Here is a 26,323-nt window from a genome sequence, read left to right as displayed (position 1 = left end):
GCTAGGTGTGTGTCTCCTTCCTTACTCAGTGCTCCATGTGCATCCATCCCAAAGCTGCATAGTGGAACAAGATGACATCCCAGATAGAAGTGTACCAATCTTCAGTCAAGTTATACAATAGTTGTGCTCCCTGTAGACTATATTAACATCTGTCAAAAGTATTTTGCTTCAGATATGATCATGCTAGTGTTTGAGTAAGGATGGTACTGGAATTGATCATTATTGATATTTTATAAAGTAAAATATTGTTTAATGTTATGAATAATACTTCAATATAAGTATATTCTAAACTTTCATACTTAACTGAAAGTACTTCATATTTTAAATTTTCTTAAACATCAAGAAGGTTCTAGCAGAAAGAAAAACAAAACATAGTACATTCAGAGTCCAAAATGTCTTTATATGTCACAATTTTTCCAAACTTCACCAGATTTGGATATGTAAATGCTTCCATCATTGAGAGACATTCTGGGATTCTCAAATAGATCTTAGTTTTTATTTTTTTCCCCATACAGATAATGGTTTCTTATATACTGATTTTGACATCTGTGAATAATATTCTTCTTATACCATAAGAAGCCATGCAATTCAAGTTGTAAATCATGTCTTTCTAAATATAACAGTCTCGTGTGTCTGACAGTTTTTCATTCTTTTAGCCATGTTATAACACATGCTTGGTAATATAAAAGTCAATCTGGTAGTCCAAATCCTCCATTTTCTTTAGATTGCTGCTAATCAAATAAAATAACCCAGACAACATGATGTTTATTAAGCACTAACAAAATGTAAATAATAGAAAATTAATAAAACTTTATAAAAAAAATAACCATAGTACCCTATGGGACAGGGAGTTTCTTACTGTGACAGTGATAATCTAAGCTGGAAGAGAATGGAAAAACAGTAATGGGAGAAGCAAAAATAGCAAAAAAAAAAAAAAAAAAAGAGAGAGATTAAAATACAATTAAAACCAGTTGTGAATGCTCATGACAAAAGCTATAGATCATACTAAAAACTTATCCAGTCCAGAATTCTATCAGTTGTTCCTAGAAAATTACAAGCAGAATCTAATTGCAACGATATTCCCTAAATCATGTTCACCAGTAATTACTCCTTTAAGGGTTGACATCTAATAAATCACATATGCAGGTTTAGATTTATGTGTAAAACTATATTTATCATTTACTAACTTTAATTGCTTCTGTTCAATGAAGGAGTATTTGGAACAACACAGAATATTTGTAAAGATATACCAAAATCAAGCTGTTAAATTTTGATTCAGAAGAAATGGCACAGTTCTAACTACTAAGGCCTTAAGTTCTTAAGAAAAGCAATTTAAAATCAAATAAGAGACTCACTACAAAAAAAGTCCCTGCCTAGTCACCACCCTTCTTACTTATCTAGGAGGTAAATCATTAGGTACTTAAACCCTAAGTCATGCAATGTAGAGAGGTTAAAATTACAGGTAGGTCTTTTGATAATATTTAGATTTGTGTATTTGTGCTTTCTGTATTATCCTGTATGAGAATTTGGAAAAGAAAAAGAAATGGCTTTTCTAAATGACTCTTCTGAATTCTGGAATTTTTGATACGGAGTTTTGCTGGAGAACTTTGTTCAGGAACCTGTCACTGTAATGAATGATTGAACTGAAATCAATATAGCTACCAGGTGAATTACCTCTTATGGCACAGACAACTTCTGATTAATTATATATTGTTCTAGGCTGGTTTTATTTGATTATCGAATCATGGATGATCAGCTGTCAGTTTTACATTTATATTGGTTTATAAGAATGCTGAGGAGGTAAACATTGAAGTATGTTTGAAATTCCAGAAATTGTGGTCTGTGTAAAAGTATATATAAACATGTGCCTATAAAAAAGGTAACTTCTCAAGTTTTACAAGGTTATAATTTTTCCTGGATGAATTTTAGCAGTTCACTTCAGAATAATAATCACACTGACATGTTATTCCTGGACTTCATAATATATTTGTTTAATTCATAAAGCATAAGCATTGGAAAGGTAAACCTGTCACATCTTAACTTGTCAAATGTAATTGATAGATGAATTCAACTGGAATTCATTAGGGAGCAACACTTTAAAAAAAGAAGATTTAGTGGATAACCAATTGATGATGGCACCCTGAATTTGGGATATGTTCAATATATGCTAAAAACAGTATCTTTTATAGAGCTGTCAGATTTGGAGAGAAAAAATTGGGATAATATTAGATAATAAAAAAGTAAAGAGGAATTTTTTGTTTATATTTGCTACCGTATAATAGGTGTCCAATTTTTGCAGTGTAGATCTGATAACCTCTTATTAAGATTTATAATCCTGCTCCTTGTTGACTAGGAATGAAGCAAATCAAACTTTTCTCATTTTGTCTTGGTTATAATCAGGGCACTCAGCTGCATGGGTTAATTGTCTGCACTAAAAAAGGGGTTCTGTGTTTCAGTCTTGAGAACATTAAAATACTGTTTCATTCTTAAGAGCCTGTGAATAATAGCCAGAAAAAGAAGCCTGATCAGGTTGACTTGTTAGAGATGAAAAGAAAAGGAGGACGTCACCACCTAGCTCCAAAACGCTCTTATTAAGATGCAATTGAAAGATGGATAGCTATAGGATTTTATACAACCTGTTTTATAAAAACATAAGGTATAGATGAAGCTCAATCTTCCTTTGCTAATACACAGAGATACCAAGTGCTCAGCAACTTTAAAACAAATTAATGTTAATTTCAACATGTTCCTTTGCTTCTCATATTTGGGCAGACTTTAGCCCCACTATAAACACATGTATAGTTAGTTATTTGTTAGCTGCTTCTTATTCCTGAAATTTCTCAGGAAAAACACTTATTATTCTGACTATTCATCTCTTTAAATTATAGGTCCACAGTGTTGCATGAAACCAATCCTTCATAAAGTTATGCCACTGAAATGAAGATTTGAGGGAATAATACAGAATTCTGAATCCTCCTTGACTACAACGCTGTCTTTAGTGAGATTGGCTGCTGCATATTTATTTGTTTAAATTTTTTGATTATTAAAATTTCATCCTATTAAATAATATGAAATTGAGAAATTCTGATAGACATTGCGGTTAGTTAACATCATCTCTAATACAGGGTCCTCTAAATTATAGCTGTCTCTTTCTCTCTCTCTTAACTGCCGAAGACAGTGAAGGAGACAGATTTAAGAAACTAATCCCTGTAGAACATGCATTAACTGTGACTTGAGAACAGCAAAAAGAAAGGGAGCCTATGAATTGTCTCAGATGCCAGCAATTTGTCGTTTGAAAGCATGACAGCTACTTCCTGATTGCCATTGTGCAATGCAATTGCAAATAACATTCCACTGCAGTCTTAATCAATACTGGATCACATGATACTCCTTCTGGGGACAGCTTCTACTTACCCATTTAATTGATGTAACACAGTTACTAGCAAGAGCAGGAGGCATCTTTTAGGTTTTAATTAGATATTCTTCCCACTATCTTTAACAAGAGTGAGGAAGGAAATCCAAAGAGCTGACTATGAAGAAATTAAATCTTAGGTAGGGCTTGTTCATATTTGGATGTGTAAATATTAGAAAACTAGTTCTTAAGGAGGGGAATAAAATATGCAACTGATTGGTTCTACGAGTTCTAAGAAACATTTATTTCATAGTAATCTGTAAAAATAAAACTTAAGGCAGGAATTGAAGGCTAGCTTTGCAGTGGCTGAGTTTACATATTATACCAAATCTTAATGTGATTTATTCTGGCTCTGTGTGATTTGTGAATCTAGCTTGTGGGTGTCAAACTCATGGCGTCACGTTGCCATCATGTGACGTTTCACAGTGTTTTTTTCCTTTGTGGAGCTGGGGTGGGCGTGGCCTGCTCATGACGCATCCAGTCCACAGGCTGCCAGTTTGACACCTCCAATCTAGCTGCTTTGACTTGTAAAATGAATTTTATGATTTAGTATTATATAGAAGCTGGCCGCTATGGCTTCTGCAACCAAACTTGGTTAAAACAAAATCAGTGAGATATTATGATAAATTCCTTTATATGACTAACCCATCTTTCTACTTAAAAAAACCCCACAACCACATATTTTTGAAACATTCCATTATACCTTATTGAGATCAAGCAAAAACTTTGTTATTGTTATCCTAATAGCAGCTAGATTTATAGAAGTTGGAATTACAGTGGGAAAAGAAGCTAAATTTTGTTTTAATTCCCATTATAGTAATATGTTGTCGCTAAAGAATTCTGATTGTCCTAATAATTGCAGTACACAACTGAGGTCTTTGGATAGATTGTGTGTGTTTGTTGCATTGACTAATGTACAAGGATTAAAATGAAAGTTATGCCCTCCTATGTGCTAAATCATGAGCAGATGACAGTACTAACACACTAGAAGCTCTGAAGTGTTCGTTTCTTTCTCCGATGTGTACCTTTCTTTCACTTCAGTGGACAGAAAGTTGATGTGAGAAAAGGTTGTGTTGCTCTTCTTTGTGAAATGGAAACCTGCTGTGAATACTCATCAGTGAACTTTAAGCAATGTGCCACAAATGAATTTTTGACTGGTGAAGATGTTCCTCCAATTGACATTCACTATCAAATTCTAGTAATGTATAGGGATTATATTAACTTGAGTACTGTGTTAAGCTGGGTCAAAAAGCATGTAAAGATGGTGAACTGGGAAGAGATGATTTGTGTTATTAAGAATGAAGTGGATAACCTGTGATAGCAAATGTTTTTGTATAGGAAAACTGATGAACTGATTAAGGACAATCAATAGATCACTCGAAGGGAAATTGCTATCCCTTTGGCATTTTACAGGAATGTAGGGCCACATTATTTATGTTCTTCAGCATTAATAAGTTTGTGGCAAGATGAATTCCTCACATGCTGATGGCAGAAATGAAACTTGAAGAGTTGAAATTAATCAGCAATTGTCATAAGTTGTTAGGAGACCAAAGGTGAGTAAATTCTTCACAACATTAGGACAGTGCACATGAAACATGAGCTCATCATGATGACCCAGAAGAAAATCCATTAAATCCATTGAATTTAGCTTCTTTTCCCACTGTAAGTCCATTGAATATGAATTATAGAGCTTAATTTGTTTTAAAAAGTATAAAAATGCAAGTTGTTTGTAAAACTTGTTTGTAAGGAAGACTGTTGCACATCAAGGAAGACTGTTACAAGAGTTGGTTTTATTAAGGATATTGGTATTTTGAAAGATTGGTTATTGATAGACAAACATGCTTTGATTCTGACTTCAGAGAGACAGATAGCACATTTATTGCATGAGAATTATTATTTTGCAATATCCATGAGTAGCCATGCAATGATCTAGTGCAAGGGTCTTCAAACTCGGCAACTTTAAGACTTTAAGACTTGTGGCAACTTTAAGACTCTCAGAATTCCTGAGCTAACATGACTGGTGGAGGAATTCTGGGAATTGAAGTCCACAAGTCTTAAAGCTGTCAAGTTTGAAGGCTCCTGATCTAGTGATATATATCAGTTGTAACCAAGTTAAGAGTATATTTCAATGGGATGTTATTTTAAGTAATGCTTCAGTTTTACATATGTCCTTTTTGGTCTGGAGATGATTGCAATGAACGGTTATAGGTTTGCGAAACAATCCAGCCATCAATCCCCAAACACCTTTGTAAATACGTTGTTGGAAAACATTAGTTTTTGGATGCCACTAACATAATAGATTAGCATCAACATTAGTTCAAACTAATTTTCTTCAGGTGAAAGAATTTGAGATATACAGATTATTGTACTAACTTTTTCATTAGTGTTTGGTGTAAGAAAGAAAATTCAGTTGCACAATATTTTTGAGAATCTGCAATGTCCTTGCAATATTACTAGATGTGAAGGAAAACAAACTGCTTTAAGAACATAATGGGTTTCCAGTGTCTTTTCAAAAAGTTGAGTGAGTAAGATTTTATTCAGTTTTCTGGCTCCATTCAGCTTTAGTACCATGTTTATTGTATTTGTATTTTTAATTCACATGAAAAAGATCTCCGATTCTCTCCATAATATCATCTAGTAGGATGGGAATAACTTTTATTTGAAACTGTAGGGAGTTCCTAGAAATTATGTTAAGTTTAATGGTGTTTGCTGGTGTAAATCCATGCAAGTAGTTTTACATCTGATTGAATAAGTGCTGGATGGTCTTGCAAGGGGCAGCTTTCCTTTGTAGAAGTAAAATGTTCAGATGCTTCTCAAATGGTTAAAGCGTGAAATTACATGAAATATTAGGAATACATAAATGAAATTGGAAACACTGACAGTCATATTTGTCTTACCTGCTAATTTCAAAATTACCAAGCTTAGCATCACGGGTGGGATTCAACCGGTGTTACTACCAGTTCGGTGTTTACGTTTTGTTTACATTTTGTGCGTGCATGCATGCTTCACATGCATGCGTGCTTCACGTGCACTGCGCGTGCGTGTACTACACCTAAAGCTGTGCCACCCAGACAGCTGATAAGCGCTGTGCGTGGGTGCGTAGCATTTGAAAAACACCTTTTTTTTACTGCTTTTTCAACCTCAGCTGTGCCGAGCAGAGCAGCTGAGGTTGAAAAAGCAGGAAATAAAGGTCAGGTGACAGCCCAGGCGGGCGGGCGGGCCAAACAGCAGCCAACACAGAACCAGTTCAGTGTCTGCTGTTCTTCAGAGCTATCGGTTCTATAGAGCCAGTCAGAACCGGTAGCATCCCATCCCTGCTTAGCATGCCTTAAGTGAAACAGCAAACACTGCAAAAAGAAATTACATAAAACAAGACTGAATATGAGAAAAATGCCCAAGCGGCAAAATAAATGGTGGTGGGCAGATCTTTTTCAACGTATTTTTAAAAATTGATTTTGGGTAGGGTTTTTAAATGTGAAAATCCATTTTAAAAGGCACGCAAATGGAATAGCTCTATTTCTGCTTTCCAGCAAAACAGGTACAGGTGTGGATATTTAGGGATGACTCAGCACTGTGAAACTGATACAGCAGGGCTATAGATCTTCAATATTATTGGTTGTTGGTGAGGTCTAAACCACATAGATAAGGACATATTTTGCAAGCACATGGGAAAAGAAAATCTGAGAATATATTTGAAGGCTTTTGATTGCTTTGTAATTTCCACTGAGTTTGAAACAACTTCACCTTCCAAGGAAATGTAATGACCCAGGGTGGGATACAAAATAAACACAGTCACAAAAACAGGTGAAGCCCCTTTTATTCCTTCACTTTGCTTCAAAGCTCCAAATATCCCTGACTGGAGACAAAAAAACCTCCCCTACAAGCAGTTACGAAAAGGAGAAAATGCCGTTTATACTAAAAAGACCTATAAATTATAAAGAGTGAAAACAACACAAACCACACTGAAACAATTAAGGGAATCAGGCAAGATAAGGTCTTGAAGACGTCCACAGATATCGGAACACACCCTGGGAAGAATGCCAAACTCAGAGAGAAACGACAGACTAGAGATATTTCCACGCTTTGTTTCCAGCACTGGCCCATACGCATGTCCGTCCTTTTAACCGGTTCTCACTGCTGCAGCCTATGAAGAGGATCAAAGCCCTTTCTTCCCCCGTAGACCACGCCATTCATGCCTCTCCCTTATCCTCTCCTCCCTTCGTGCCCTAGGATGGAAAGGGGATGGCCCTGGGTTTTCCTCTGACTGCTCAGCCTCCTCCACAACCTCCGGAGCCACACTTCCACTCCCTGCTGGCTGTTCCTCCTCTCCCTTGGAGTCAAACTCCAACAGGGGCATGACAGAAAATGTATTTGAAATGTGGATGTTTTACTGGAGCTCCTAATCTAACTTTTTCTCATTTTGCATAGGATGCAATCACACCCAATAGCATTTCTATACTGATTTACGGAATATATAAAATGTGATTTAAATTTTACCTTAAAGCAGTATTTATCTGAAGCAGCTGGTGCTGCAGAGATTCAGAGATGAAGCAATAATTCCAGAGGTATTGTGTTGTAACTAAAGTAATTTATATTTTGTTCATCTCCTTTCTGCTCATTTTCTACTTGCATCCTTCCAGTCTTTTATTGTCTTCTGTACTCCTCAGGAGGAGCAATCTTTCAATTGTCCCAAATTGATTAAAAATAAATAAAAATATCAACAAGTAATTCTCTTTCTTACTTTCAGATCCTACCAGATATCTCTGTGTTGCACTATTAGTAAAAAGCCATTTCAATGATAGGAGAACACAGTTAAGAAATCTAGGGTAGTTCATATACATGCGGGTAATACTAATGGCTTGGTAGACAAACAACAGTTTCAGAATGAGGAAAGGGGAATTTATTTAGATTTAACAGTCTGGGAATAAATGACAAGCCTCTGCTACTTTATCAACCTTTTTACAGTATTATTCTTTTACATGCTTGGTTAATCTGCTTTCTTCTGGTTTAAACGTCTGGTTAAATCAGAATGTTCTTCTTTGGACATATTGAAAAACTAAGCAGCAAAAGAGTAAAAAATCCAAAGCTAAGTTCGAAAAATATAGAAAATATAGAAATTTGGGTCTTATTATATGAAAAGACCCCAACTTTTCGCTGTGTAATGTGAAATGGATTGAAATGAATCTTGGGTTTTCTAAAATATTGTTGAAAACCAGCATTCAAAACTAATCAGTGATAAATTACATTTATGGATTGACTCTTGTCATAATACAATACAAAGCACACACAAACAAAAATTTAACATTAGTATCAAATCAACTGCAGTTCATCTGGGAGAAATTATGTTGAGCAGAAAAAAACTTCATTCATTATGAGTATCAATTAGATTAATCATTCAAGTCTCCAAAACAGAGAGATAATTTTATTTTACTCTACAGGCAAAAATAGTGTAATTTCTAATGGCTTAGAGTTTAAATACTTACAAGAACTGTCAGTAAGATGTATAGGTGATGGTTCATAAATACTAACTACAGAATTAGTCTCAGATTATCACCTGTTGAAAATATGGATGATGATTGTTTTTATAGTTCTGAATACATCACAAGGGAACTATAATTATATTGAATACACCTTGCTTCTATCATGTTGATAGCTATAATACCTCTGACATATAAGACATTTGTAAAGAGGAAAATAAAAAATGATATCAAAATAATATAAGAGAGATGATGATAGACTTAATACACTTTTCTTAGATTTGAGAACTAAGGGAATTTATAGTTCATTTACATGGTTTCTCTTGAATATTGAATATTAAAAATGTAAAAAGGTTTATTATAGTCAAAGACAAGTAAAATTAAAAATACTCAATGAACAGTTAACAGTTCTAAAATAAAATAATAACAAATAACAAAATCTGTTATCCTAATTTAGCATCCTATCTGTCACTCACACATAGATAAGAACACAGCCTAAACAATATTATAATAATAGTCCTTAAATTGCAAAAGCCTATAGTCTTTAGATACTAAAATGTAACAAGGTGATAATATCAAAGATTTGGTACATTAATTGTATGAAATAACTATAATGGATTATTCGTCAGGTTCTGATGAATCCTTAGTGTTGCTGCAGAAATCTAGCTACTAAAGATAATTTTAAAAAAACCTGGGAAAGCAGGGAAGATAATGAACTTTGGTTCATGCGTCTACAGTGCACAGTGTTTTATTCACGTTTGGTGAAGATTTTGAGCACTATGCCTTGAATTATATTTTTGTCAAGAATGAGGACCGGGACTCCTGAATACTAAAATCTTGGCTTAAAATCAGGAACTATTTTTTCCTTCTGAGGTTTGTTTCTCAACTAGTGAATAATGGTCTGAGAGATAGAATTGTGTGAAATATCAACTTAGAATCTGCTGGCAGCATAAAGGGTTATCTGTTATCCAAGGGAGTAGAGAGATGCTCTTGGAATTCACGAGCTTTTGAATTCAGCATGGACCAAGATAGTTATAGGATTACATGGCTCTTCTGGCAAATACACAGATCTGGCTTTTAACAATAGCAAGCGAAACACATCAGGGAGCTTTCCAGGCTACTGTATATCTAGCAAATGTGGGTTCATTTCAGCCAGCTGCTATAAATTTGAAATCTAATGTTTCTGAGTCCTGCTTTGCAGTTTTGTGGCATTTGCTCCACAAAATGTAGTTGAATTACATTTGCATTGATCAAACTTCCACTGAGAGAGATTGAGAAGCCCAATGAGCTATATTATGGAATGATGCAAACTGGCGTTTAATCCCCTTTGCTTCCAGTGGGTTTGGACCATCATGCTGCTTCTCCAACATTTTTATTTTAAAAAGACACTAGGTTGGAATAATTACTTATATGCATTGTTCCTTAGAATTCTATATTTATTGTTAAAACTTTATTTGCACATCTACAGTATTTTAATTGTCCTGGCACCTTTCTTTGTCTAGAACAGCAGTCGCCCAACAGTGGTCCATGGAAAATTTTTGGTGGGCCACAGAAGAAATGGCCCCCGAAAGCAATTAATCTGGGCCACGCAGTTCTTGCGCCTCCCGGCTTTTCGAGGGACCCCAGAGTCAGGTCCCTGAGATGCATGTGCCAACCAGCTCCCACACATGGCAGCAACAACAGTCCCTTCCCAGCTTTGAATTGCTCCCACCTCTCTCTCTTTCCTTCCCCCTCCCCTCCACGTCCACATGCAGGCAGGCAAGGAAAAGGAGACGGAGCCATGCGCAACTCTCGGCTCTTCCACCCCTTGCTGCCTCTTCCAACATCAAAGCCTCAGAGATGCAGGCAAAGCCACCACAGAGGTAGTGCCCTGAGTTGCTTGCTTCTCCACTACTGCCTCCTCCTCCTCCTCCAGCACCTCCCTCCCTGGGTAGGGCAATTCTGAACTAATCGAGTATGCTAAGGCAACTCGAGCACTACCACCACAGCGGCTTTGCCTGAATCTCTGAGGCTTCGATGTCCTTCAAAGAGCTGGGACATCGAAGCCTTGAAGAGCCAGGAGCCATGAGAACTGCGAGTGGGAGCCTTTGGTGATTTCAAAGAATTCCTAGAATGCGGTAGATTGGCGTTTTGTAGGGCTCAGTGAAAGAGTAAGCTTTGTTTTGCCTCCTTTCCTCCCCTGCTTTCTCTTTCTCTCTTTCTCTCTCTCTCTCCCCTCCCCTGCCCCGATTAATCATTGGCTGTGGCTGGGTTTGGCAGCAGCACTAAAGCAAGCAAAGTGACCCCAGGGACACCTTTCCTTGACTCTCTCCAGGTGAGGCTGGAAGAGCCCCCCTCCCAGTTTTTCCTTGGTTGCAGATCTGAGCTCTCTCAATCCTCCACCCGGGATCTGAAAGGAGCTCCCACTTTCTCCCCTCCACCCAATTAATCACCGAGGGTGGCAGTCCTTCTGTGGGCAGATGCTTTCTGAGAAGACCCTTGAGTGGCAGCCGACGGGTACTGCCCCCCAAGGAGAGCAAAGCCCCCTTTCTGCCTCTGCTTCTCCCAGAAGCAGTTGCCCCGAGGCCCCTCAGCTCCGCTCTTCTGTCTCTTTGGAAGGTGCAGGTGGGGGGAGGCTTCCAGCCCAGAACGTTTTATTTTGTTATCATTAAGCATTTACATTTTTGTTATAATTATATAAGTGTATGTGTATGTATATGTATATATATATATATAATATTAAATTTATTAACTATTAAATTTATATATTTATTTTTTATATTAAATATATTAGCTTTAAAAAAATTCGTATTAGTCGTCCTCGGGATTTAAAAGTATGAGTTTGTTGATTCCTGAGGTCCAAAAGGTTGGCGACCCTGGTCTAGAAAGTAATAATCCATATATTTAAGGGAAGGGGGAACAGTAAGGAAGAAATAAATAAAGCGAGAAAGGGAGGGAAGGAAGGAAGGAAGGAAGGAAGGAAGGAAGGAAGGAAGGAAGGAAGGAAGGAAGGAAGGAAGGAAGGAAGGAAGGAAGGAAAGAAGGAAGGAAAGAAAGAAGGAAGGAAGGAAGGAAGGATTTTGATGCACCCTTCTAGCTTCCCACAAGAAAATTCAATGGGCAGAAAATAGAAAGTCGCTCCCAATCCCACTACTTTTTTTTTTTTGGCCTGTCTTTGATTATTCTGTTTCTCTGTTTAGGTAAGGAAATATCTTTGAAACATTGACCGAGTGTGGCACTGGTTGTCTAGTACACTTATAACGGGGTACATTCCTCCTGTCACTTTTCTTCTTGAAGATCTGAAAATATATTTTCCCTATTCACACATTGCAAAAGTCTACCAAACCTTTCTCGGTTATAAGGAAGAAAATTAGGGTAGGATCACATGTAAAATGATGAAATAGTTGAGAAAATAGATAGATAGATAAGCCCTTGTACAAAATACGCACTGAGAGTGATTTTCAGATACTGGGAACAGCTTAGTTGTTGGATAGGTTAGAAGTCAGGGGAGAAAATCATGCCAAACTTTTATTTTTCTATAACAATGCCATAAAATTTGGAGTACTGGTTTGTAAAATAAGCAGAATAGACACCTCAATACCAAAAAGCTGGATCACCACAGACTGAACAGAAGTACAACCCATTTCTACTAGAAACATGCCTTTTGCTATAAACTCAATGTTAACTTTAGCAACTTATATAGATCTCATCCAGGATGATGTGTCCTCAGTATGGCCATTCAAGTCCCCTAATAGTGCATCCACCATTACTATAATCAGATACATTCACCTTATTGCTGATTGTCCTTTTCACTTCACTTTCCTTTCATTTTCCTACCATTATGGACTTTTTCAAAGCAGCTAGGTCTTTTCATAATTTGTCCAAAATATGATAATTTGAGTCTGGTCATTTGTGTCTTAAATAAAACATTAAATCATTTGAGACCAAAATTTGATAACTGCCATTGTTTCACCTACCAGCACTCAAAGCTGATTATCATTAATAAGGCAAATCCATTTTTTACAAGAAATAAATTTCATTTGGTTTATTTTTAAATGTAGCTCTCTTCTTCCTTTTCCCAGGGCAACAGATGAGAGTGTGGAATATGCAACAAGATGAAATTCATTATTCTGTGTATATATATCATGTAAGGATTGTAGTACAGATTAATATCCTATTTATTATATAAAAATACAAAGTCAAAGTAATTATGTTTGTTGAAAAAAAATCAAATTGCTACAAAAACCCAATTTATTCAAAATAAATACTGACTCAAATAGCTTTTAAAGAAAAAATGGTTCTGATATAGCTTGTATGTTTTATAAAGTGATTTGCATCTAAAAACAGACATGGCATTATCAGTGTCACTTAAATTTACAATTATTGGCTCAAGGTTAATATTATTTTGTATAACTATATTGGAGTTGTTGAAATGGTAAAAGTATAGGTGATATTTGAAACAAACAATCTGTTTTACTGCTACCCCTTAGGGACAGAATTCTAGGACCATATTCAGACAAATGAGCAGAAGAAACTTCAAGCATAATAAGATAGGTTTCTTATATTTTGAAGTAAATAAAAGAATGCACATTATGAATACTTTTAACCTAGTGAATTTAGAGTTCAAAAATATCTAAGAACATCATGTTATGCTGAGGGAAATGACTATTGTATGAATTTCTGCAGGTATAAGTATTTATCTACTATATGATCATTTATCATGCTTGTTTGTCCTGGGGATTCAGACAGATGGCAGTAGATGGTTTCTTGATAGTCATTATGAATTGTGTTCATTACCTGAGCTGGGTTCTGTATTATAACATGAAATATTTCCATTTTATGATGGTTACCTGCTGCAACCCTACAGACAATCTATTGGTACAGAGTCAAAGTCATTAAACTATTAGAAAATGCAGACCATAATATTGAGGTCACACAGACAGATATAGCAAAATAATTTGGTTGTTTGAGGACCATTTCTAATAGAAGAACTTTGAAACCATATCTTTGTAACTTAAATTTATTGTCACTGTAACTGAAACAAAGTCATTGTTGAATTTGAAAGATCAGACAGAAGCTCCCCTAAATTTAGAGACTTTACTGGTAGATTCTTCAAAATTTTATTAAATGATATACTAACTGGGAAGCATACACAGCTTTACTACAGTTTGAGAATGGATAAAATCACTTACAATTCTTTGCCATTTACAGTGGACTCTGTATCAAACATTCACATCCATTTGTCCTTAGTTGCAAAGCAAATATTAACAGATTTAATATTGTGCTAGCAAATCCCAAGAATGGGGGACTTGCCTGATTTAATATTTTATTTTTTTCCTGAATTCTTTTGCTGTTCATGCCTGTCTTCTGTTCCATTGTGGGATTTTAAACAACCAGATGCCTCTTACAAACACATATTTTTGTGCACATTTTCTGGTCAGAGAAGGAGAAATACTTTTAGATTTCATTTGACAAGGCTGTCTACAGCTCATTTTAAGAAAACCCATAGATCTATTCCTTTCAAATGTGCCACTCACCAATTTGATACAGGACAACTCACCATGGCCAACTAACCATGGGACAACTTGCCGCAGAACAATTCAACAAATACAAAAGTTAAAATAATTTCAATGGGACTGTGGCCAATAATAAGAACATAAAATCAATCCAGAAATACAAGAATCACAACAAAACATGGTCACCAATAATAAAAGTGACTGAATGAAATGATTAATACAGTGTTGAATTGTCCTATGACGAGTTGGCTGTGGTGAATTGTCCTAGATCCTTCTTTTACATCTCTATCTGGAAATAGTGATATATCAAGGGTCTTTTCTATTTCTAAACACTGCTGGGCTTTTTGATGCATCATCCAAAATTATCTTTATCCCAACAAGTCTTTCATGTGTTTGTGAGAGATCTTGAATGAATTCAAGGAACAGAAGAAGTTTATAAAAGAGCAAAAAAACAAACATTTTGGAGACCCAGCAACTGCCTTAGTGTCTATAACTTCTGCATTGCCAATCTAATGTCCCTGAGCACCTCTGTAGCTCGGTGATTTTAAGGTCTTGACTTGTTCCTAAGTGCATACAAATAAAAACAATTCCAGCAGGTCATAGTTTCACTATTTTTCCAGACACCTGATATAGAAAGATTCCATTTCCATTTTCCAAACTAATTTATGTGTAAATAGATTTTAGTTTACTGAGGGTGAAACCCTTGCTTCTCAGGTGACTGGTAAAATAATTAAAAGGTGCACTACTGGACTTTTTCTTTCTTTTAAGCCCAAGGGGAAACCCAGTTCAAGAATACAAGAATAAGAATGTTTTAAAAATTGTGTTTCTGCCTGGCTTTTTGTTTATTAGCAATCTTCTATATGTGTTATTTCAACACATTTCTGTAAAGAGAGGGACAGAAGCTATTAGAGTGCAATGTGAACATGATTTAGTTGAATACAAAATAGTCAAATAATTACTGGGATCAGGCTACAACAAACTGAAACATGATATCTTAAATGGTGAAGAGCATTCCTAACTGGCAAAAATGGAAAAAAAATGTACTTCATGAAGAGCAGAAAAACATATCCTTAGGTAACTGATGGTGAGTGGAGAATTAATAGAGGATGATTTCTGTTTCTGTCTTCTAGAAACAGTTATTTTCCCATTCTGGCAACGGGGCAACTGAGTAGCGTGGAAAAGAACTAAATAATGATGGACTTTGAAGACTTTTGGAAACTTCGTTTTTCTTTTTCTAGCTTTTTCATGAGCTCAGTAAATCAGACCAGGATTGTTGATCAGATTCAAAAATATTATCCTGAATGTTGTATTAAGGACCTGTCAATCTCAATCTCTTTGCCCCTTCCTAGTTTGGTATAGTGGTTAAGATATCGGATTAGAAATTGAAAAACCGAATTGTAATCCTGCCTTATGTACAAAACCACGAGGTGACTTTGAGCCAGTCACTTTCTCTCAATCTTAGGAAGGAGGCAATGGCAAACCATTTCTAAAAAAACCTTGCCAAGAAAACTGCAAGGATTTGTCCAGGCAGTTTCTGAGAATTACTCACAAATGGAAGGAAAAAACTAATTAAATAATGTGACCCATTTTTCTGTTTTATATGATGATTTAACAGAGCACCTCAGGTTTCTGCAAAGCTATAGATATTTCTTTTCTGAAACGAAGTTTAGTTTATGTCAAATGACTATCACATATGCAGCAGATGTGAATTTAAAAATGAAAAGAAGATGTATAATCATTTCTTCTTCAAACTTGCACCATATGCTAATAAGAATTAAACAGCACCAGATATCTGAGTATGGCAGGAAGGGGCCTACCAACAATCATCCTGGCATTTATAATACTGAAATGTTCGCTTTCACAATAGGAGCCTGTAATATCAATTTAAGTTCAAGTTAAAGTATACAGAGAGAGAAAACAATTGTGCACATTTGCATGGTCAAAGGAGTAAAATTAAACCTCAAGACACAACCCTATCAGTTATCACAGTTCATAACTTGCTATGAGATTGCAGCTGTAATTTGTACATTGGCTATCCGTTGCATTTTGTAAGCATAATTTTGTAAACACAATTTTCTCTTTTTTATTGCTCAGTCCTGGTTAATTATGTGAAGCTAAGTGTGGAAGGCATATTTTTCCAGTATGTCAACATCACATAATTTATTTATCTAAACTTAAAAAAAATTAAAAATTAAAACTTTCCATATTTTTGTTTCGGCTACATTCTTGGATATATTTACTTTTTCTTTGAATAAGATACAATTTGCCTCTGGGAAAAAAAAACATGTCTAAAATAGTAGTGATGCTGCTGCTGTACTGATTCTATAATAAAGTTTCAGGAGTAAACATATATGATTCTTGTCAAATAATAAGTAATGGCATTTTGGGAATAGAATAGTATCCATCAAATTCCTTAAAATTTAGATTTATAGACATTACAGTGGTTATTGCAAGCATTTGATCCAATTCTCAGTATACCAAGCTCTTTACTATTTTCTTCCTTTTTAAAAAAAAAAAAATCGATCCTTACAGGACTCCATAGTTTCCATTTGTTTTACTTTGACATGCTCCATTAGAGGATTGGAGGATTGGAGAGCTCTGGTTCAGATTAAGAATTTAAATAGTCAACCATTTCTGGGGGTAAGATCTTTGGAAAATTACCAAGATGAAAATATTTGCCCTTTGCTCTGAATGCTAGGTGTAGCTAGGTGTAGTAGTAAGGTTGTTTTTGTCTTATGCAAGTCCTCTTCATGCTATATATAGACTCAACCATTTCAGCTTGCACAGCATGAAGATGACTTTCGGAAGCTCCAAATTCCTATAGTTTTACTTAGCACAGGAATTCATTTAAAAAAAAATGCTTATTCCTTATCTCCTGTAATCCATGCAATCAACTTCCACCAGTGCAGAAGACCCAAAGGCCTTATTTATCACTGTCATTATCTGTCCAGCTCTTAATGAAGAAACCACACACACATTTGACAAGGATGGAATATTCTTCATTACAGTTGTGGTGGTGTTTTTTTTTCTTAAAAAACAAACACACCAATTTCAGTGTAGAGTTCCTCCCACCCTTTTCAGTGTTTAATATATCAGGCTTGCTTTCCTCTCCCTCCTGTCCAAACAATGATAGTGGATTTACAGTTATTTCACAGGTATTCTTTGCTTTTTGGTTTTGAAAACAGGAAGAAGAATTTTCTCTCATCTGCACAATCTTTGGCACATTCTCAGAGCCTATATTTGATCTGCCATGTGAAAATAGTTGCCTAAAATATAGCCTAAAGTGGCTTGCCTTTTATGGCATTTTCCCAACTGTATGCAATAGAGAAAATTCTGACCTTGTAGTTTAAGGGTCTTGTGAGGTGTTGTTCAACAACCACAAAGGCCTCCTAATATAAAATTACATTTAAAACTGAAATAAACACATCTGATTACAAAAATGGTGATTATTTGTCAATTATTTAATATAACAATGATATTAATCTTAGCTGGCACGTTTCTGTTGTATGGAGAACTGAGATCACCCTGCCCCACTGACTAGATTCCTGTCAGCTTATTTTAGCCCTTGTTATGTGAGATCTAGACTTTAGTTAGATACAGATCGTTATGAAGCAAAAAATGCCCTTCTCACTGCAGTTTATAATTTTAGATCTGGCAACTAATTAGGTTCCTTTCAGTGTTCAGAAAGAAAAAGAATATTCTTTTAAAATCTAAGAAAGAGCTAGCACTGAGAAAGGATCTGGGGAGATTAATTACAGAAGCTAAGCGTACGGTTCCTGCCTTGTTCTGATGCCTAGTTAACTGCTCTCCTATGGGCAGACGCTCGGTGCTGTCTTCCAGATGCTTGCAGATATTTGGAAGAATTACTTTCAAAGCTTTTTCAGTTTAGAATGATTAAATAACCCAGAAGTGCTTACTTACTATAATATACCTCTCAAATAGCCATCTCGGTCTGCAGCTGAGATTAAGGATCCCATTGCACAATTGAAACCTGGAAAGCTTATGGAGGTGATGCCATCCCTCCAGAGTTACTAAAGGCAAATAAATACCGGTGAGCCCCTGTGCTGAGCTGTCCCATGTACTCATAATAACATGATAGCATGTTTTCCTTCTGAGTGGAATGAGCCCACAGTCATTCCTTTTTATAAGAATAAAGAAAAATATATTTAACTCTGCCAATTACAGATCCATTAGCTTGCTTAATACAATAAGCAAGATATATTCAAAATGCCTTTATTTAAAATTATTGCATTAGATCAACAGTCAGAATATTCTTGCTGATAATCAAGTGGGAGTTAGAGGAGATTGTTCAACATTGGGCCACTGCCAGTGCTATTTAGTTGAGAAATACACCTTGCTATTCAAAGACTCTCTTTTTTACAGCCTTTGTGGATTTCAAATCAGTTTTTGATTTGATTCCAAGGGACAGGCTGTGGCAAAAACTACACAGATTCTCAATGGATAAAAATCGCTCCTTTTAATTTGGACTACTTATTCTAACACCTGGCTCAGAGCCAGATAATTGCCCCAGTGGTACTTTTTGGCATGTTGTCTGCTTCCATTCAAAAGGAGTAAGCAAGCGGTGTTTCTAGCCTCCTATTTTTCAATTTTTATGTTAATTCAATAAATTTAAGCTCTCACATCTCCTTTTCATTACTCTCCAATATTAGCAGAGTGTGCAATTCCAGCCTTGTTAAATGCAGATGACACAATAATGTTGTTTGTTTTCCAGGTGGGAATGAGAAGGGCATTCTTTTTGCTGAATTAATAAAAAAAGAACCAGAAATCCCAAAGTTTTAGTTTTTAAGTTTCAATTATAGGATGTATAAATGGCAAATTAATAGAACGCCAATAAAGCAAGTATAAACTCATATATTAGGGACGCGGTGGCTCCGTGGCTAAGACACTGAGCTTGTCAATCAGAAAGGTCACCAGTTTGAATCCCTAGTGCCATGTAATAGAATGAGCTTCGGTTACTTCTGCCAACCTAGCAGTTCGAAAGCATGTAAAAATGCAAGTAGAAAAATAGGGACAACTTTAGTGGGAAGGTAATAGTGTTCCGTGTGCCTTTGGTCATGCTGGCTACATGACTGCAGAAATGTCTTTGAATAGCGCTGGCTCTTCAGTTTTGTAATGGAGATGAGCACCGCCTCCTAGAGAAGGAAACACGATCTATCTTAGTTAGTTCTCAGCTTAGCCTTATCAATAATTTTAGGCATATGTGTTTTTGTGTAATGTTTTCTGGTCTAAAGGCTATAATAAAGTATTATGCTGTTGTTGCAGCTTGCTATTGTAGAGAGACCTGTGATCAAGATAATGACGATCAGTGATTTATGGAGGAAATTATTTATTTTTCCTTTGCACCTAAATGTGTGAAAATTACTAAAGCAGTGTAAGACAAAAATGCCCAGCTTTAGAGAGACTGAAGACTTCAGCTCTGCCTCTTGCTTTTCAATAGAAGAAGAGTAAGAGGGTTTCAGTGAGTCATTAGCCCAGAGTCATTGATCCTTATCTACCATCAATTTCGTTGACTAGATTCTTGTAGACAGCCTTGAGCAATAAATCTTGACTGCAACTTAATGTATGGTACTGATTCTTTGGGCCTGACTCTTTGTGCCTGACCAGAGCATTGCTGCTGGTCATTATGATGTTTCCTGAAGGACAAGGTGAAAACTTTTTATTCCTTTTAGGTATGTGAATGGAGACTCCTTCCATTCCAATCTTAATTGCAACGCAAAATGTTTGCCTAGAACTGTACAACTGTACTTTGGGTTGTGTTGGGGCTATCCTTTCAACCTTGCCTTTGACTGTGTAGTCACTTTGCTGCTAAATTTCAGTGATGAGAATCAAGTGCTGGAGAAGGACCTTGAGTCGTTCACTTTTGGCAATAGCTTATATCCAAAAAACTATGTCACATATGTTCAAGGTTTTGATAAGGGAAGTAGAATTTATGATACCAGCGGTGGTTTTTTTTTTTTTTTTTTCTGGTTTAAACTTCATAAGTTTTTGAAACTTCTGAGTACTAGAGGAAATTTGTAAAAAAATGTTGCTCCTCAAGCTCTTCTTATATTTGACCCAGGAACTACATCCTATGTAACCAAGATGATTATCCAGAAAGTGATACATCATACAGGTACAATAGACTTTGTACCTATCTTATAAGCAGCAATGCCTATGGTATAAGCAGTAGTAAGAGGGGACTGACATAATTAGCCATTTCATCAGGGGTGGGATTCAATTTTTTAAACAACCGGTTATGTGGGTGTGGCTTAGTTGGTGGAGGTGGCTTGGTGGTCATGTTATTGGCTGGGTGTGGCCAATTCAATATCACTCACATCGAGGCAAGCATCTTCTCGCCTGGCCTCTCATGACTGTGGGGATGCTGCAACAGTCGTAAGTGTGAAAAATGGTCAAAGGTCACTTTTTTCAGTGCCACCGTAACTTTGAATGGTCACTCCACACAAGCAAAGTAGCAGCAAAGGAGGGGGAAAAACCTCCAGAGAAGTTCCAGAGACAGGAAGTCTAGTTCTGCCAAGAATGTAATAAGGGTTAATGGAGAGGCAATTTCTGTAAGCAACACCAGAATGTTTCCTTCCTGCCTTCCTTACAGGATTAGGCCAGTAATTTCTTCTAACAACTGGTTCTCCGAACTGCTTAGAATGTTAACAAGTGGTTCTAGTGAATAGGTACAAACTGGTAGAATCCTACCCCTGCATTTCATGCTTTTTTTTCTTATAGATTTGATAGCCAGGTGGTGGTTAACTCACCATGTCTATCATAATTGATCCTTATATAAGTTAAGAATGTAGCATTTGGCAACATATTATTTCTTATTCTCAAGAAAGTAATGTGGGTATGTAAGAGGCAGCGTCTGCAGCACTACTTGATGACTAGATCATAAAGAGCACATGCAACAACTTTTAGTCATGGCAGTAGAGCATTCTTTAGCATGTGCTGCTCTTAAGCATAGCAGCTGCCTTTGAAATAGTTTCAGCAGAAATAAAATTCACTAGGCAAAAACTAAAATGGACCCAAACTATGTGTACATGTGCTGTGTTTGTTCATGAGCAGGATTTAAGAAACTAATAAAATGTAACTTAAAAGCAAGCACCATGCAAAATATAAACTAAATAAAGAATGGGGGAAAATAATAGAAAACTAGTACAGAAGACTATTGAGAGAGGTTGTTTGGCCTTTCCTTCCTTCCAGAGAAAATATTATATTATAATAGGCAGTATATTCTCTGAGTTCTTTTACTGCAAAGATATTTACTTTAGACTTCTGGAAAGAAACATTTATGGTCTAAATATTCAGAGGACTGAAGACCTGTTGTTATTTGAGATTTATGAATGGTACAGACACAGAATATGTATGAATGTTTATCATGAAATATGCATCCTTTGTCAAAATTGTAGTGTAAAATTCTATATACATATATGCATGGATGAGATATCCTTATTTGTGTGTCTCTTTCTGTGTATATTTTTATTGTTTGTTCTTTCTAATTAAAGGCTAATAAAATATATCTATTGTATATTTAAGTCTATTAAAACAAAAATAAAGGTCAGTTGTTGTTAAGAACTACTGTACTTTTGATGAATAATAAATTAAAAATATTAGTCTAATTAAATCATTACTACAAGTGCTTGCGCTTGCTGTACAGTAATATCAGAACAGCGCTGGTCTACCCAAACATGACTGATCCACTTGTGTAACAATGACTATGTGTGTGTGTGTGTGTGTGTGTGAGAGAGAGAGAGAGAGAGAGAGAGAGAGAAAGAGAGAGAGAGAGGCAAATATGCAGAAGTATTTATTTATTTATTTTTATTTATTTATTTTATTTGCCAATTGTTTACAAGATAATAAGTATAAGTGTATACATAGTTGAGAATACATGAAATGGGTACATATAAGAAAAATAAAAGAAGATTAAGAGAAACAATAGGACAGGGACGGTAGGCACGTTGGTGCGCTTATGCACGAACGTGTATAGAATCATTATCTAAACTCTTCTGCTTAGAAGTAGGATCTTGATATGTTGCTCCGAAGGGCTCCTTTGCTCAAATACGCAATGCAGCCAACCCACCTGAAAGTCTGCATTGATGATCTAATGTTCAGCTTCATCATACTGAAGATAAAATGAGGCTACACTAGTTGGAACTACCCTTCTGTCATGTTCTTGTCACTGATTTATGCTGTCTTCTATATTCTAGCAAAAAAGAAAGTCTGAGGTGGAGAATCTCCTCTTGACATGTATAGAGGCTCCCCTGTGATTTAGAAACTTGTACTTGGATCCTTAACATGTTAGAAATCTATACTGCACACATAAACATCCATGTACTGTACATGTTTATACCCATGTGCATGATAAACCTTTCAAATGACAAAACACTTGCTATTTATATGGCATGCTAGGCTAGCACTGTACTTGTGCCTGACATCAAGATACAAGTACAAAAGGCCAAAGTTTGTACTGAGACATCGGGATGCACATTTTGATTGCAATTGTTCATAATCACCGTTTGTATCTGATGCCTATATCTGCTCATGCGAAGCAGAATTCTTGCTTCACACAGGCCACTCTGAATTCACAGGCCATTCTGAATTCATAATGTGAATTTCTGCTCTCTCTTTTCATATAATTGCAATTGTATCAAAGAAACCAGCTAAATATAATTATTGAGCAATACAAACTTTTCCCAGTGGAACAATTAAATGGCAGTATGTTCTCTCAAAATTCTACCTGTGGCCTTGATTCTTGAATATATAAACATACCACTTGATATTTCTGAGTGAGAGGTTTAGGTTATAAACATTTCACTATTAGAAAAAGTGTACAATTGCGTTTAAATGCTTTGGTGCTCCATGTATCTTAATATACAGTGGAAATCATATTCCGAAGAGTTGCATGTACTTGAACCAAGACACTTATAGATGTTTGGAAGGTCTGTTCAAAGTAAATTTTTAAGCAGATGTACTATATTTTCAATGTATCTGAGCATCATTTGCCTTGGACCTAAAAACACTTGAATAATATAGTAAAATTCTTTGTAAAATTCATACTGAAACAGATCTTTATGAATATTTGACATAAAAAAACACATCAATTGTCCCTGTCCATGGTAGGCCTCTTACCTGCCTCAGCAAATTCTTACTCTATTTACTGTATCTGTGTTTGAAAAGCAATTGTGGAAAAATGTTTTTAAACTCTTGCTTGAGTAAGAGTTTAAAAAAGAATTCCCAACATTTGTAAGGGTATGTTATGTATTATTTATCTCACTGTTATTTAATTATTCTGTTTAGTTGCCATAGAGGCACAATGGTTAGAATGCAATACTGCCTGGCCAAGGTTCAATCAGCCTTCTATCTTTCCAAGTAAAATTAGGAGCCAGATTGTTGGGAGCAATATGCTGACTCTGTAACCCACTTAGAGAGGGCTGTAAAGCACTGTAAAGCGATATATAAGGCTAAGTGCTATTGCTATTATGTACTGTTCTGACATCCACCCAGATATCAAAATGGCATCCATAATTTTAACTATTAGTTTGGACTATAACTCCTGATCCCTGTAGGCCTAAATCTTATAAATATAGTTAACTACTGTATATAAAATACAGTTAAGTGTCCCATACATCTCCCACTGGGAGATAACAGCATGGCTATTCCATTCCCATGTTTTTCTGTCAAAATGTTGGAATATTATAAACTGAATTTTGGAGATTATAATTCAAAATAGATGCGCTGGTTCATTCTTCCTCAGATGATGACTGCTGTTTCATATTTCCCCATGGCATGTTAAATGCTGGGAGAATAACAAGGTGGTCAAAGGGAGGACTATTATGGTTACTAATAAGTATCTGTCACTCAGCAGATTCCTGTTTTTAAGTACCATTATTTCATCATTATTGTTTGATTAGTTAAACAAGTTTATCATGATTCAACCCTAGGGCTTATAGTGTCTGACATAATATTATGAACAGAAGAGATTCAGGCTGCTTTGATAGGGTGATGGGAAGGGAATAGTCAGTAGCTCTCTGATGCTGTTATTGTCACAATAAAACATCATGTGCAGACCTAAAGTGGAATTTCTAGATTCTTCTCATCCTATAAAAAAACTTCACATCTCCTTTATTTTCTATTGAAGCAATACTTTTTATTCAGCTACCTGAAATAGTCAAGATCTTCAATGTCAGGGTCATTTGGGATTGTCCAATTCCTTTTTTTAGTATGTTTTCTGAGTACAATAATTTTTGATTTCCTTATCTACTTCGTTAGACCTTGCCTGTTGTGATTTCACTTTATTTGCCAGCTTTCTCTATGAATCTTAAGTGCTTGAATACACTGATATTTAGGAATCTCTATGAACTACATAAACATAGGCATCTAAGTTACAATACCAAAGGACAGAGTGTGCATCATGATGTCAGGTTGCACATTTATCATTTTGTGTCATTGTGGCTACCTGGCAGTGTCTGTGAACTCAGTCTACCACAGATAATATCTGTCAGCAGTTATTCTTGTCATGGTATGGCTGCTCAGATTTGCTCCTAACAGTTTTCCAACTACTGATTCTGAGAATTTGAGTTCTGCAGGAGTAAATTTAAATGTAAATTTGAACTTTACATATGAAGATCTAGTTGCTTGCGCCTATACATGGTGAGGTTTAAATGGAAGTTGTGGAATTCTAGTAGTCCTGCTAAATCTCTTAGCATCTATTGACTTTGTGCTAACCAAAACAATTTGCACATGCTGGAAATTAGGGTCATCATTGCTTAGCAGATTGTTCTGGTTGGTGTGCATTAGCAGGAGTGGTATTACAATATGAGCTCGACTCTTCCTATCCTGTTAACATCTATATGAAACTGTTGAGGGACGCCATTGAATTTTTATATATTTGCATACTTTTCTTATTAGCCAACAAATAATTGAATGCAACAACAACAACAAACTGATTCTCCTTTGCATGTCCCTTAGGAATTAGTTAAAGAAGGTAAGTTCTTGCACATTCCACAATTATTACATTTCTTAGTATTAAAATTATTTTTATCTTTCTTTAAATATGCTACTTGTATATTTTGTTATACTAATATCATTATTATATCTGGGGCATTTTGTTGGAATATATATTTCTTTCCATAGTGTTTGGTTATTATGTTTTGGGACAAAAACTATAATGCTACCTCCAGTGGCTGTTTCTTCCATGACCTGTGGACTACTTGCACATGCTTAATTCACCAATATTAAGAAGCCAAATATCAAACTAAAAAAAAAAAATTGTCTCATGTTCTTAGGTAGAATATTGGCAGCTATTAAAAAGGCACCCTTCCCTAGTCTTTCATTCAGACTGTCATTCAATTATTCAATCACTTCCAACTCCTTGTGATATCATTTCTGCTGGAATTTGGAAGACGATTTTTACATTTTGGTTCCTTCCGAATATATTGGACATCAATTCACATTAGTAGTAGGGAAGACTATACAAGGCATACTCTTTTAAGGAAAACCTCCTATCTTAAAAATAAATCAAGCAAGACAAATGACTTTTGACTAATTCCTTTAGAACAAATTGGAATATTATATCGAAAAGATTAATAAATTAGCCATTTCTGCTCTATAAAAGGTTTGAAAATTGTAGCTCTAAATCATTGTAATGTGGCAACAAAATAAATAACAGATTGTTTTGGCTGCTTGAGGTAACCAACTCTTCCCACAGTAATATGCTTGTATGTATTGTTGAGCAACATATTCTGCATATTTATAGAGAAAATATTTAATAGAAGAGGTGAGAATTTAGAATTAAGCAAAAACTTTCTAGTGGCTTATATTGGGAATTGTATACTGTGCAGTATATTAACTGGCAAACTAGATCAGCAATATACAAGCAATTACTACACAGTTATGTTTAATAATCTGCTCATAAATCTCTGAAATGATCATAT

At 35.6% G+C, this 26,323-nt stretch overlaps 1 protein-coding gene across 4 annotated transcripts in view; it reads left to right on the top strand.

The window, feature by feature from the left end:
- GRM8 (glutamate metabotropic receptor 8) overlaps positions 1–26,323 on the top strand; it is a 505,336-nt gene that overhangs the window by 18,016 nt on the left and 460,997 nt on the right. The window lies entirely within an intron of this gene.

The sequence above is a fragment of the Notechis scutatus genome, chromosome 6 (genome assembly GCF_049901735.1).
Source record: "Notechis scutatus isolate UNSWTSFEM ecotype Mainland chromosome 6, rNotScu1.2, whole genome shotgun sequence".
NCBI classification, from domain to species: Eukaryota; Metazoa; Chordata; class Lepidosauria; order Squamata; family Elapidae; genus Notechis; species Notechis scutatus.
The sequence above is the reverse complement of the archived record's forward strand: the minus strand, read 5'-3'. Positions and strand labels throughout refer to the sequence as shown.